Raw genomic sequence first — 14,125 nt, forward strand, 5'->3', positions numbered from 1 at the left:
TAAATAGGGTAAAAATAAGGCAAAATGTATGACCCCAGTCTGAGACACTTGACCTATCCATGCAACTCATAATTTCATTAGCTTTGTTAGTAACTAGGTTACATTTTTTACTCATATTAGGCTTACAGTCCATTAAAACCTCCTGTTTATTTCTTTTTTTACTCTAAAAAGATTATGTCAGACATGCCTTTCCCACCTTGTATTTATGAAGTTGACTATTTGATCCCAAGTGCAAAACTTTACATTTATCCAAATTATATTTCATTCAATTGGATTTGGTCCATATTTTGTTCTGCTGAAATATTTATATAACATTAAAGTTGTTCCTTTCAGTCTTCCATCATATGCAAATTTGATAAGCATGTTTTCTATACCTTCTCCAAATAATAGATAAAACTGTTAAACAGCACAGAGTCAAGGATAGATCTCTGGGGCACTCCACTAGAGACCTTCACCCAAATTTACATCAATCCATTAATGACTTCTCTTTGGTTCCATTCATTCAACCAATTCCTAATAATAATAATAATAAACATTTATTAGCACGTTAGTATTTGCTAAACACTTTACATATACTGTATGTCCTAAAAGTCTTAATACAGTTTTAATAGCTTAAAGAATTTGGGGAAACTGAGCCTCAGAGAGATTAAGGAACTTGTCCACAGTCCTATGGCAAATGTCTGAGGAAGGATTTGAATCCCGATTTCCTAACTTCAAGTCCAGGTCTCACCTTGTGCCATTCTGCTTCCTAACAGTACTGTCATGCACCTCAAACAAGACCATTTTGTCTAAGAGGATTAGTATGAAAGACTATTATCAATTGCTTTACGGAATTCTAGGTATTCAAATGTCCACAGCAGAGGTGTCAAAGATAGGCACAATACTGCCGAATACAGCCCTAAAAAGAATTAAAATGTATTTGGGAAGTAGTTAACAAAATAAATAAAACCACCATATCTCTTCTGCATTACAACTTTCCCAGCTTTGATATGTTGAAGGTTAGCATAAGAAATTAAATGGGAATTTGGGGGGAATTTTGCAGAAGTTGCAAACAACACACACTGACCAGCAGATAACACAGAAAAAAAGTTTAGAAATTGAGAGATGCATAAAATATATCTATAATGTTGTATAATATCCACATAATTTATCTTTTAATACATATAATTTCTTTTTTTAATTAAAATAAGTAAAAAGAGAACATTTGTGAAAGTCAGTGGAGAACACACAAAGACTGGAAATGTAGAGGTGTTTTTAAAAGTTTAGTAAGTCATAAATGCATATGAGGTTCTACACACCCTCCAGTATGAAGAGGTCAAAAAATCTAATGTGGATTTTCCAGATTGTGGGAGTGCCAATCCCCTAACCCCTACTATATGGAAAGGATACCTGCACAATAAAACATAGATAATGTTAATATGTGGTTTTCTAATCAGGGTGCTACCTGCAAGGATCCTTATGTACAGTGTAGTAGGCCTGTTTCTGTTTTGATCTTTGATACCAGTAGTCTATAGCTCCTAACCTGTCACTAGTCCAGACAACAAGTGATGATGAAGGTCTGAACTAGGGTGTAGGCTGTATGAATGGAGAAAAAGAGAAAAAACTACAAGGGATGTTGTGGAAGTCAAAATGACAACATTTGATACCAAAAATATAATTATGGGGCAGCTAGGTATCAGAGTGGATAGATTGCTAAGCATGGAGTCAGGAACATCTGAGTTCAAATCCAGCCTCTTTTATTACTTATTATCTGGCACTTATTATCTGTGTGACCTTGGGCAAGTCACTTACACCCATTTGCCTCAGTTTCCTTATCTGTAAAATGAGCTGGAAAAGAAAATGGCAAACCACTCCAATATCTTAGCTAAGAAAATCCCAAATGAGGTCACTGAAAACAACTGAACAATAAACATATAATTGGATATGTGAGGTCGGTGAGAGTTAATAATGATACAAAGTTTTCAAATATAGGTGACATGGGGAATAGCGGTGTGCTTGACTAATAATAAGCAAGTTAGGAAGAGGGATTCCAACTGGGGGAGGGTGGTTTTAGACATATTGAGTTTAAAATGCCAACAGAACATGCAGTTTGAAATGTTCAATATGATAGTGTAGCCAAAAAGGTTAATAAAACCTTTGGCTACTTAAAAAATGACATGACTTAGGGGGAAAGGAGGTCATGGTCTCTCTGACTATGGCCCCCATCTGCTGTTGCTATGGTCAGTTATGGGCATCACAATTTAAAGGACACTTGGATAAGCTAGAGCAGGGGTCCCCAAACTACGGCCCGTGGACCACATGCAGCCCCCTGCCGCCATGTATCCGGCCCCCACCATACTTCCTGAAGGGGCACCTCTTTCACTGGTGGTCAGTGAGAGGAGCACTATATGTGGTGGCACCACAAAGCACAGCAGCGCTCATGTACAGTACTACTTCCAGTGACATAATCCTTTGCGTGGTGCCTTAGAATGAGTGGCTGCACAATGGAAAGCTGTGATCTGGGGGAGGGGATTGCACACTGCGTAAACTGTTGCCCTGTTACAGTTACGGTTAGGGTTAGGGTTTTATAGTCTGGTCTTCTAACAGTCTGAGGGACAGTGAACTGGCCCCCTGTGTAAAAAAATTGGGGACCCCTGAGCTAGAGAATATCCCAAGAAGGGCAACCAAAATGGCAAAGGACTTCCTGCCCATTCATGGGGCATTGGTTAAAGGAACTAAAGATATTTACCATGGAGAAGAGAAGATTCAGGGTGAAAATGATAATTTTTCCAAGTATTTGAAAGGCTCTCATGTGAAAGAAAAATTAGACTTCTTGCACTGGATCCCAGATGCAGAATATAAACAAAGCGTAGACATTGCAAAGAAGATGGAGGTCATTTATTTGTTCAACTGGATTGGAGTGGAGATTCTTTTCCGGATGTGGATAGATTAGATAGATGGCTGCTGATTCTGTAATTCTGATTTCAACATAACATTTGACAAAGTCTCTCAACCTAACCTTGCAGACAAATGAGGAAATATTGGTTAGATGATGAAATCCAGCAAATTAGGACTTGGTTCACTGGACCCAAAGAATAGTAATTAATGGATCAATGTCCACTTGGAGAGAAGTCTTTAGCAGACTGCCTCCAGGATGCATTCTTGGCACTGTACTGCCTTAACATTTTTTTTAATCAATTACTTGGATGAGGGCATTGATGGGATGCTTAACCAATTTGTAATGTCCCCAGTCTGGGAAAGATAGCTAATGTATTATGTGATGGAATCAAGATTTTCAAAGATCTCCACAGCACAGAACAATGGGCTGGTCAAATAAGATCAGATTTAATCGTGATAAATGTTAAGTCCTACACCTGAGTTTGAATGAAAGAAAAACAAACCCTGCACAAGTACAATAGCTAGGAGTGTCTAGGTAATAGTTAATGTGAAAAATATCTGGGGAATTTTAGTGACCTGAAAGCTCATGACAAGCTAGTTCACAGGCCTTCATTGCCATTTACCTGGACTGTTGAAATAACCTTCTGACTGGTCTCCTCACCCAAAGTCCCTCCCCACTGTACTCTCCACACAGTGGTCTTCCTAGAAGAGAGATCTGACCACGGCTCCCCTCCTCTGCCCTCCCTGTTTGGGCTATTTGGCTTTTTAGACCAGAAACCACATCTCCCCTTAGCTTACTTTAGCCTCATAAGGAAGTCTATAGCTCTCCTGTAGTCTGCCATGGCTATACCACATTTGGCATGCTGTCATCAGTCCTGGGTGACACATAGGGAGTGCAGAGAGGACTAGCAGCTCTGGTATGAGGATTTGCCAAGCCCTTTTCAGGCTGCTTATCCACCTTTGGTGTCCATCTGTCATCCAGATCACCTGTGGCTCCCAGAAATTGTAGCATGCCCACCAGTCAACCTTGGTAAAACCATCTTGGCAGATAGGCCAATCTAGGTTGAAGGTAACTAACAAGCCTCAAACCCATTGGTGAATGGGGGGGGGGGGGGAGGGAGAGGGTCTACCCTAAGCATGCAAAGGTGGAATGGATGGATGAGAATAATTTATTCCAAAGACCATAAGAGCAGCTGAAGCAAGCACTGTGGAGTACTTAGAGCTTGGTCAGAAACAGAAGCCAAGGTCCTCTACTGCACTCCAGGTCATCACCAGCTGCCTTGAATTTTGTCCTGCCAGTGGTCTTCAAGGACTCTGGAAGAGATGAGCTGATGACTTTGCATGATTGCCTCACTTAAATCCAACTCACACATAAGTCACACATATAACTCTGTAATGTCATTGGTCCTCTCTGAAAACAAAGGATGAACAACAATATCAGCCATGGGCTTCATATTTCTTGAAGGTTACAAACTGAACTAATTCAGAATAGATTGACTAAGATAATAAGAGACCATGCTGTATAAAAATGAGTTGAAAGAACTGAGGACTTCCCAGTTGTGTGACCCTGGGCAAGTCATTTAACCCTGATCACTTAGCCCTTGCCACTCTTCTTTCTTAGAATTCATACTAAAACAGAATGTCTTCTTTAAATATTTTTAATACTGAAAATATTTAGCTTGTAGGAAAGAAGACTTAGAGCAGAATAAGTGAAGGGAGGGGAATGATAGCTGTCATCAAATGTTGGAAGAGGGATTAGATTTATTTCCTTTGGGTCCAAATGACAGAAGTAGGAGCAATGGGTGGAAATCACAGAGGCATATTTTCCATGGTTCCATGGAAAGAGTCATCCAGTAGAAGTTAGATTCTCACTTGTTGGAGATATTATGAGGAGGATTCCAACTCTGGTATGGATTGGACTAAATAATTTCTGAGGACTCATCTAACTTTCAAATTCTGTAATCCACAGATAGGTTGCAATCTTTACTGAGAGATCAAATTCCCACACTGGAAGCTCATAGTGATAACAAAATCACAAATCCTTCATATATCCACATATGAAACAAAACCCCAGCCAGGACTGTAGAGAATTATTCTGCCTGGTCAAAGTTTCCAAGAAGGGAAGCGTTCATTCCATTGAAACTTAAATAAATAAACAAAAAAGTAGTGTACTTAATTTTGGATGGAAATCTTTCTTAAATATATATTACTGAAGTATAGATTTAGAGCTAAAAGAGATCTTAGAGGTGATAAAGAAACTGATTCCAAGAGAAGTCAAGTGATTTGCCCAAGGTTGCACAAGTAGCAAATGAGAGGGCTTGAATTTGGATTATTATCCTCATTTTACAGTCTGAAGTAATTGAGACAGAGAGAAGCAAAGTGAGTTGTTCAAGGTCATACAGCTAGTAAGTGTCTGAAGTAGAGTTTGAACTCAGCTCTGTTAAAAAAAAAAACCTTGCCTTGTGTATTGGTGGAATTAACTGAGGGTTATGTTGATGGAAGGATCAGCTCAGCCAACTCCTCTCCCTCCTTCCCCTCCTCCCTCTCCTCCCTCCTTCCTTACCCCTTCCTTCCCTTCCTCCCTCCTCCCCCCCCCCCTTAGTTGTTTCTTCAGCTGATATCACTGGAAATCAGCTCTGAGTGAGTATCTTGATATATCACACATAACTCACTCTTTGATAAGTTTAACTAAGGGGGTTTATTTAGGAGAAAGGGAAAGGGAAGGGAAGTTGATGGGAGAGAGGGTTTGGGACTTCCCTAATCCTAAAATACTCCTATAATGAAGGATGGTGGAATAGAGTCTAGAATTGGGGAAATGACTAGCAGGCTTGAAGATTTTAGTCACTTGAGTCTTGTAGGGAGAAACCAGTGAGAGCAGGATCATTCAGTCCTTCCTCCTTTCTGTCTCAAGGGCAAAAGATCAAGTTCCTCAGCTTGGCTGTTCCTTCTTCAATGGTCCTTCCTGATCACCATTCCATTTAGAATGCTTTCTTTGATTGACAGTTCTACAGGTCTTACTTCTCCAGCTCTGTTGCAGGCTTTTCTAATTCTCTCATCCACATGTGTCTCAGAATTGATAAGCAAAAAAGCAGCAGTGGCTAGGCCAATTGGGGTTAAGGGACTTGCCCAGGGTCACACAGCTAGGAATGTCTGAGGCTAGATTTGAACCCAGGATCTCCGGTCACACAGCTAGGAATGTCTGAGGTCAGATTTGAACCCAGGATCTCCCATCTCTAGGCCTGGTTCTCAATCCACTGAGCCACCTAGCTGTTCCTGCAAAAAAATTTTAACAACCTATTTTAAATTTTGAGCTCCTTCCTTCTTGTTCCTTTCCACTCATTGAGAAGGCAAGCAATTTGATATCAATTATACATGTGAAGCCATGCAAAACATATTTCCATATTAGCCATATTGCAAAAGAAAGCACAGACAAAAAACACAAGAAAAATAAAGAAAAAAAAATTTAAGTATGCTTCAATTTGCATTTGGAGTTTATCAGTTCTCTCTCTGGAGGTGGATAGCATTTTTCATCATGGGTCCTTTGGAATGGTCTTGGATCAATGCCTTGATCAGAGTAGCCAAATCTTTCACAGTTGATCATCCTTACACTATTGCTGTTACTGTGTACAATGTTGCCCTGGTTCATTTCTCTTTACTCTGCAATAGTTCATGTAGGTCTTCCCAGGTTTTTCTGAAATCATCCTGCTCATCATTTCTTATAGCACAAAAGTATTACATCACAATCAAATACCATAACTTGTTCAACCATTCCCTAGCTGATGAGCAACTGTGCAATTTCTAATTCTTTGTCACCATAAAAAGAACTTTATAAATATTTTTGTACCTGTAGGTCTTTCCCCCTTTTTCTTTGATCTCTTTGGGATTCAGACCTAGTAATGGTACTGCTGAGTCAAAGAGTATAAAAGCTTTTATAGTTTTATAACCCCTTGGGCATAGTTCCAAATTATTCTCTAGAATCGTTGAACAACTTCACAATTCCACCGAAAGTGCATCAATGTCTCAATTTTTTCAAACCCCCTCTAGCATGTCATTTCCCCAACATATCATGTTAGCCAGTCTGATCACTGTGAGGTAAGAGTCATTTTTAATTTGTATTTCTCTAATCAGTAGTGATTTAAAGCATTTTTTCATGTGACTATTCATAGCTTGGATTTCTTCTTCTGAAAAATTGCCTATTCATATCCTGGGACCACTTATCAACAGGGAAATGGCTCTTATTTTTATAAATTTGGCTCCATTCCCTTTATATTTGAGAAGTGAGTCCTCTGTTAGAGAAATTTGCTGTAAAAACATTTCTTTCCCAGTTTCCTACTTTCCTGCTAATCTGCTGCATTAGTTTTGTTTGTACAAAATCTTTTAAATTTTTTTTTACTTCCCATGATCCTCTCTATCTTTTGTCTGGTCATAAACTCTCTTCTTATTCATTGATCTAAAAGGCACATTCTCCCATGCTCCCCTAATGTACTTATGCAATTTAAAATCATAGTAAATAACATGCAGATTGGAGAAAATGAGTTAATTTCAACTCCTTACTCCTTGGACTAGGTACATGGAATATAAGTATACAGTATACAGGATAGGATAACAGAATAGAGTGCATCATACTCAATCTGATGTATTCTGAGCAGTTCTAACTGGTCATAATTAGCCATGCATTTAAAGTTAAATAACTTGGTTAATTAGATAAACTTTCATTTTAATACAAAAAATATATGGATAAATAAAATACTACCAGATCAAACTCTGAGTGACCATTACACTATGTTTTTCATCTGTAACTCTGCTTGTTTTCAACTTCAATGAACAAAATGTCTGCAGCTCCCCTTAGGTGTCTCCACCATTGCCAGCTTCCTTTTCCGTGCTGTTTTCCCCTGTTAAATTGTAAGCTTCTAGAAGGCAGGAACTTTCTTTTTCTTATTTGTATCCCAAGTGCATAACATAGTGCTTGACAATTAATAGGGAATACATTTTTGAGCTGAATTGAATTTTAAGAAAAAAATCACTGCCAAGAAGATAAAGTTTCATATTTTGCTGGGAAAATCATTCTAAAAAAGGGATTCGTTAATATCCCAAGCTGGCCATCCATTCACTGTAATGGCAGAATGTGAGACCTGTAGGTTCATGGCATCCTCAAGATTCAGCTTAAATTATGTGGTTCTTTCTACCTCATGCCCTTGAAAGTCAGAAGCCCATAAATTCTTGATTAAATATCGTCCACTCATTTCACATTTCTTCAGAGTAAAAACCACCCCACCTATTTTGCCTTTCTTTCCTACAGGAATTGACAGAGAGCCAGTTTACCCTACACCACCCTTCACTGACATTCCTCTAACACTAAATCATATGGATTTACTAATACAAATTTTTAAATGGCTTTATCTTCCTGCTCTGTACATAGTATTTGTTCTTCAAAATTCTCCCCCTCTCCACCCTCATCCTAATTCCACCCAAATCCTTTTGTGCCTATCCTGTATAATCCCCTTCTCCCAAGTATTAAGCAAAATAAAGTGGTATCGAACATCATATTTTCACCAGAGATATAAATGGTTAAAAACTTTAAAAGATTCAAATCTAAAACCACGACTACTCATGTTAACAGACAGAACACTTTCCCAACCTCTCAGTCATTCCTTTTCCCCAGAAAAGTGAACCACATCTTAAGGGAAAAGAAATTAAGCCCTTTTTTGGAAACTTTGGCCTACCATCTGAGCCTTCTATTCTTTTAGGAGAAAAAAGACCACAGACAGAGGCCACGTCGTTTTAAAAAAAAAGTGCACCACAGCCATATCAGTCTTTTCTTCAGGAAATCTTATGTATGTCATCCTCAACCAATTCTTCTTTTGGTTTGTTTATCCTGAGCCAACCTGGTCAATACTGAATTGGCCAATCAAGATAGGAAAAAAAGATAACAGAGCGGCCTCCAAAAACTATAACCACTGAGGTCATCACCTTTACTTTGAGATGAGAAATGTATTTGCTTTGGGGAGGGAGCAATGGGAGGACAAAATGGCTCCTTTTAAACTTGGGCGACTTCACCTGAGTTTTGCTCAATCTCTAGCGCTAACGGCTAAACTATCTGAACTCCAAACCAAAATAAATATAGCTCTGAAGTTAAACAATGTTATTACATCAAGGCTGATGTAATGGCTCCAAACCATGAGAAAATAATGTTTCAGCATAATGGGCCCCTCTGTTTAGCCAAGGGAAAGGCTGGGCCGCTGGCTTCTAGTCAACTGGAATTTGGCATTTTCAATAGAAGTACTAAGCTGATGTGTGTGTGTGTGTGTGCACTCGTGAGCACCTGCACACATGCATGTATTTGTGACTTATTAGCAGTGTTTTAGGAATTTAGGAGTTGATATACATTAAGCTATAATTGAGAGATAGGAAGTCTATATCCCTGAATTTATATAAATATGGGTTCAAAACAAATTCATCCTCACATACCACCACGTAATGCTTTTCACGGGATCACATTTCTTGAGCCAACATAGAACCTCACACTTGATGAAATTAAGCGATTTTAGGTGATTGATTATAGCTGAGAAATAGGATCAAAAAAGGTTGCTTCAAGGGAAAGGGTGAAGAAATGGAGTGAAGAGCAGTTACAAAATGGTGGATTTTGTGACTAAATTGCATAGCTCAGACTGTGTCTTCCGTTATTAATTTATCCACCACAAGGGCCACCTTTATTCTGGGGGTCAGTTTCCAAATAAGAGAGGAGATACAACCAAAGAAAATGCTGCCTGTCATCAGATAAGTAACAAAACTCTTGAAAAACCCTAATGATGTCTGGAGGCAAAACCAGGACTTGTTCACGCAACTGAACAGAATATTATGAGTAAGAAAAAAACCTACTTTGGAAAAAGTATCTGATGGGGAAACACATCTCCCTCCTCAATGGAAAAGTGGAGGATTACAGGTGCTAGGTCCATCTAATCTGTCACCTACAGTTATGATGCTGGTTGGTCTCACTTTACTATTTTTTTTAATGACCATGGAGGACTTTTTGGAGTGGAAGGGAAAGGGAATCAATTAAAGTCTTTAACATGAAAAACCAAAAGGCAAGAAAGCTATATGGCTTGGTGGATAAAGAGCCAAGCCTGAAGATAAGAGATCTTGGGTTCAGATGTGACCTCTGATACATCCCAGCTATGTGATCCTAGGCAAGTCACTTATCCCCAATTGCCTAATCCTTACTACTTCCTCTTCTGCCTTGGAACCAATATGTAGTATCAATTCTAAGGCAGAAGGTGAGTTTTTAATGCATAAATAAAACTCTTTTTTTTTTAAAGTATCTGAGTTCAATATTTCTCTAATTCCACAAGCAATGAACAGTTGTACTGCTCTGTCAGGCTGTGAATTCATAGCTTCAATGAAATCATGTATGTAAGCCACTTTAAACATTAAATCACTGTATTAATGTCAGCTCTTATTTCTTTTAGGTCATTTATCTCCTTACTTCCCTAACTGGGTCAAATCCAGACAATTCTAATGTTGCTCCCAACATCGAGAAGTAGGGCGAAGTAGTTGCCTGGAAGATATGTCAGTGAACAGTCCCTTATTACATTACACTATATGCCAAGGATATAAGAAAGACAACAACAGTCCCTTACCTCAAAGAGCATACATTCTGGTGGGGAAGACAATGACTAAATAACTAGGTACCATACCCAAGGTTCATTACAGAGTGGAAAGAAGGTAGGCAGGCTGAGAAGCGAAGGCTCTAGCAGCTGGAAAGAAAGAGCCAGCCTTCTTTAGGCAGGTGGACGTGGGAGGACAGAATATCAAAGACATGGAAGGCAACCTGGGCAAAGGCAGGGAGATAGGGGACGGAGTGTCTTGTTTGAAGAACTCTAGGTAAGACAGTGTACCTGGACCACAGAGTCGATGGAAGGAAGCAAAGTGCAGGACTCCTTTTCTGCCATGCATGCCTTCAGCTTAAATGGGAAGTGCTCTGAAGAAAAGGAGAAGAGAAATGGGTTCTTTTGCATTTTCATCATTAGTTCTGACCTTAAACAAGTTACTGGGTGAAAGATAGCGCTACTTCATCCTGCCTCCCCACGTATACCAAAGGAGGATTGGCTGGACACACATAAAGCTCTAAAGTCTGCATAAATTCACAGCATGGAAATTCAAGTAGGCTCTCTTTTCAGAAGTCCCCAAGCCAAAGGAGAGATCTATCAGAGGGCTATATTGACAAATTAAGTCTGATCTTTGCTGATTAAAGGTTCTACATCAAATTTAAAGGTTGTTTCTATGTACTATTAATCAACACTAAATACCAGCCATCTGCAAGAACACAGAGCTAATCACCGTTCTGGCCCACAGGGGTCTTTAACTAAATCAGGCACAAACAGAAAACCACAAAATTGTAGAAGATCACAGTCTAGCTTTGTTCAGAGGCACAGGGATGTATTAAGTAATTTCTCAAGTTTCCTTCTAGGGTTCTTACTCACAAGGGACAGACAGCAGTAGACAGATGAGTAAAGTTATTGGTTCTTGGCTCTCTCCATAGCCACTATCTTCCCTAGGGGCAAAACAATGCTTACAGTTTGGGACCTTTGCTTTATTGAAAGCTAATGCCTATAATTTATATGACCCAAACATTAGAGAACCTGAGAATCTGGCTGCTAAGTCATCTTCTAAGAAAAAGAATTATTGAACTTGAAAACACGTAGGAAAACAAACAGATTTTGCTCTGCTGGCAAAATATTCAAGATAAGAATGTAAGACCATGATGAACCAGTAAATTGATGTTAAATCCAATGTAGATGATAATAACAGTAAAATAGCATAGCTTTCTAAAGTTCTTTAAGGTTTACAAAACACTTTCCTTAAAATAGGCCTTGTGGGTCACATATAAGAGAGGGAAAGGGACTTGGCCTGTCTTCATTGGTTCAGGAAAGTCCTAGGTGAGGAAAGTTCCCCTACCAATGCAAGTAGACACTTTCCTGTACCCTATAGTGGCCTAGAGAGTTGCCTAGAGTGGTATCAATTTCTCCTTTGATTTGAAGGTCTTTCTCCTGATTGCTTGCAAAAATTGTTTTGTGAATGAAATTGTTAAATTTAATTACTGTGTCTTCGAGTTTGCAGTCTGGGTTGCTTTGTCTTGTATTTTTGGAGGTGATCTGTGAATTCTTTCAAATGGAATTTCATTTTCTATGTTCACAAGTCCTAGGCAGTTATGAGCTTTAGGTTATCTCTACTCACCCTGGCTTCAAAATCAGTATATTTTGCTTATGTCATGAGCTTATTTTCTTTTAATATTACTTTTTTGCTTCTCTTACTCTAGATCATCCTTCACTTCTGTGTATTTGCATTTCAAATTTATTGTTCCCTCTTTTGTTTCTTTAGTAATGTTTGCCACTGCAGATTCCAGTTTTCCTATTCTGCCCATTATTTTTTCCTGTGGAGGACATAAGTTTTGCTCTCATAATTTTTGTTTCTCTATTGAACCAGTCAGAAACAATGTGTGTTATGGTTGCACATTCCCATTGGCTGTGTAAAGCTCAAAATCCACAGGGTACTCTCTCTTTCTCTCATTAAGTATTAGTTTTCCTTTGTCCTGCAGTTTTCAATTACAGATGCCTGAATTTATTTACTAGTTCTGGAGGCCATAGTTGCTTCTGTTGTTGCTGTTTTACCTGTTGATTTATCTATTTAGGTTCAAAATTTTCAAGTTTTCTTTTTTCCTAAAATCTTTGAGAATTTCAGACTTTTTACTCTATTATTTTCTCTCATCACCTGCTTTATGACTCCCTCCCTTCTCTGATTTCCTTGGGGGCTGGATTTCAAAATGTCTCAGCCTCCTCCTACACTGGGCAATTCACAGTTCACTAGCTTAAGTCTCTGCCCCAGCGGACTTTGGGGTGAAGGGATAGAACTGGCCCCAATGAATGCTATGCTCTTTCCCTCATGCATAGTTGAATGATGCACAGCTCTCCCACACACATACACTCACACACAGTGTCCTGTGCTGGTGATCTGTCCCACTCCCTCTGTTTCTTGGTTTTCTGGCCCACCACTGGCAGTTCAGAGCTTTGCAACATTGATACTATAGGGCTGCATCCCCCAGCAGGGTTTTGCTCCTGAAGAGTCATGGTCAACCTGGCTGTCACAGCCCAAGCAAACTTCCACAACCTGGAGCCAAGGTCTTCATATCATTGAAAAGACAGAAGGGGTAAGACTGGGCTTTGTTGTAAGCCTATAATATTGTTTGTTCATGGTCTGCTAATTCAGCCTCTCTACCAGAAGCATGGGAAGTGGCTGAGAGACACTGAGTGAGCTCAGAGTCAATAGCTTTCTGGATTTGTTTGTTTATTTTTAACCATCTTTAATTCTGGGTGTCCTCGACCAAGGAGACACATACATGCTTTCTTTTTTGGAGAGTTCAAAGAGATGTGGGCATCAGAGAAAATATCTAGTCCTCCATCTTATTGCTTATATGACCTAGAAGTCAGTAGAGTCAATCTCAAAATAGAAATGGAGGCCATTAGGCCTACATAAAGATTTCTACCCCACATATTTTTAAGTTTAATGCTACCTATGATTTATTATATTTGTATTTATTTTGTTAGATATTTCCCACTTACATTTTAATCTGGCTGGGGTCTTGTATTGTAGATTGCATACATGCCGACTGCTAGCTATATATTTGATACCTCTGGCATAGGGCACAAAGTTAAGTGACTTACCCACAGTGATATCACCAACATATGTCAGAGCCAAGGCTTAATCCCAGGTCTCCCTGGCTTTGAGGCCAGTTCTCTCTTCCCTCTTCTTTGCTACTTTCTATTGTTCAAATATAATTTTTCTAATTATGAGTGAAGAAAATATGTTTCAGAAAGATTTGCCCCTGGTCACACACCTGGTGCAGGAACTGGGACTGCATCTGGAGTCTCTTTGCTCAGAGAATAGTGACTTTAATGCCAACGTTGTTTCCACCATACTTCTTTGCCTCTCAGCCAAGTACTTATTTAATTTTCATTAAATTGGGAGACATAAGGCAAGGTTTCTACTCCACATCTAGTTAAGGGTTTGCAGCTGACATTTATGCACTTCCAGGTCTTCAAAGCACTTTTATATAAATAAGCACATTTGAGCCTTATAGCAACCCTGTGAGCTAAATACCAAAGATATAATTATCTGCATTTTATAGGTGGCAGAACTAAAGGTCTCTGAAAGGTTAAGAGACTTGTTGGTGGTCATGTAATTAGTAAACATC

The sequence above is a fragment of the Monodelphis domestica genome, chromosome 4 (genome assembly GCF_027887165.1).
Source record: "Monodelphis domestica isolate mMonDom1 chromosome 4, mMonDom1.pri, whole genome shotgun sequence".
NCBI classification, from domain to species: Eukaryota; Metazoa; Chordata; class Mammalia; order Didelphimorphia; family Didelphidae; genus Monodelphis; species Monodelphis domestica.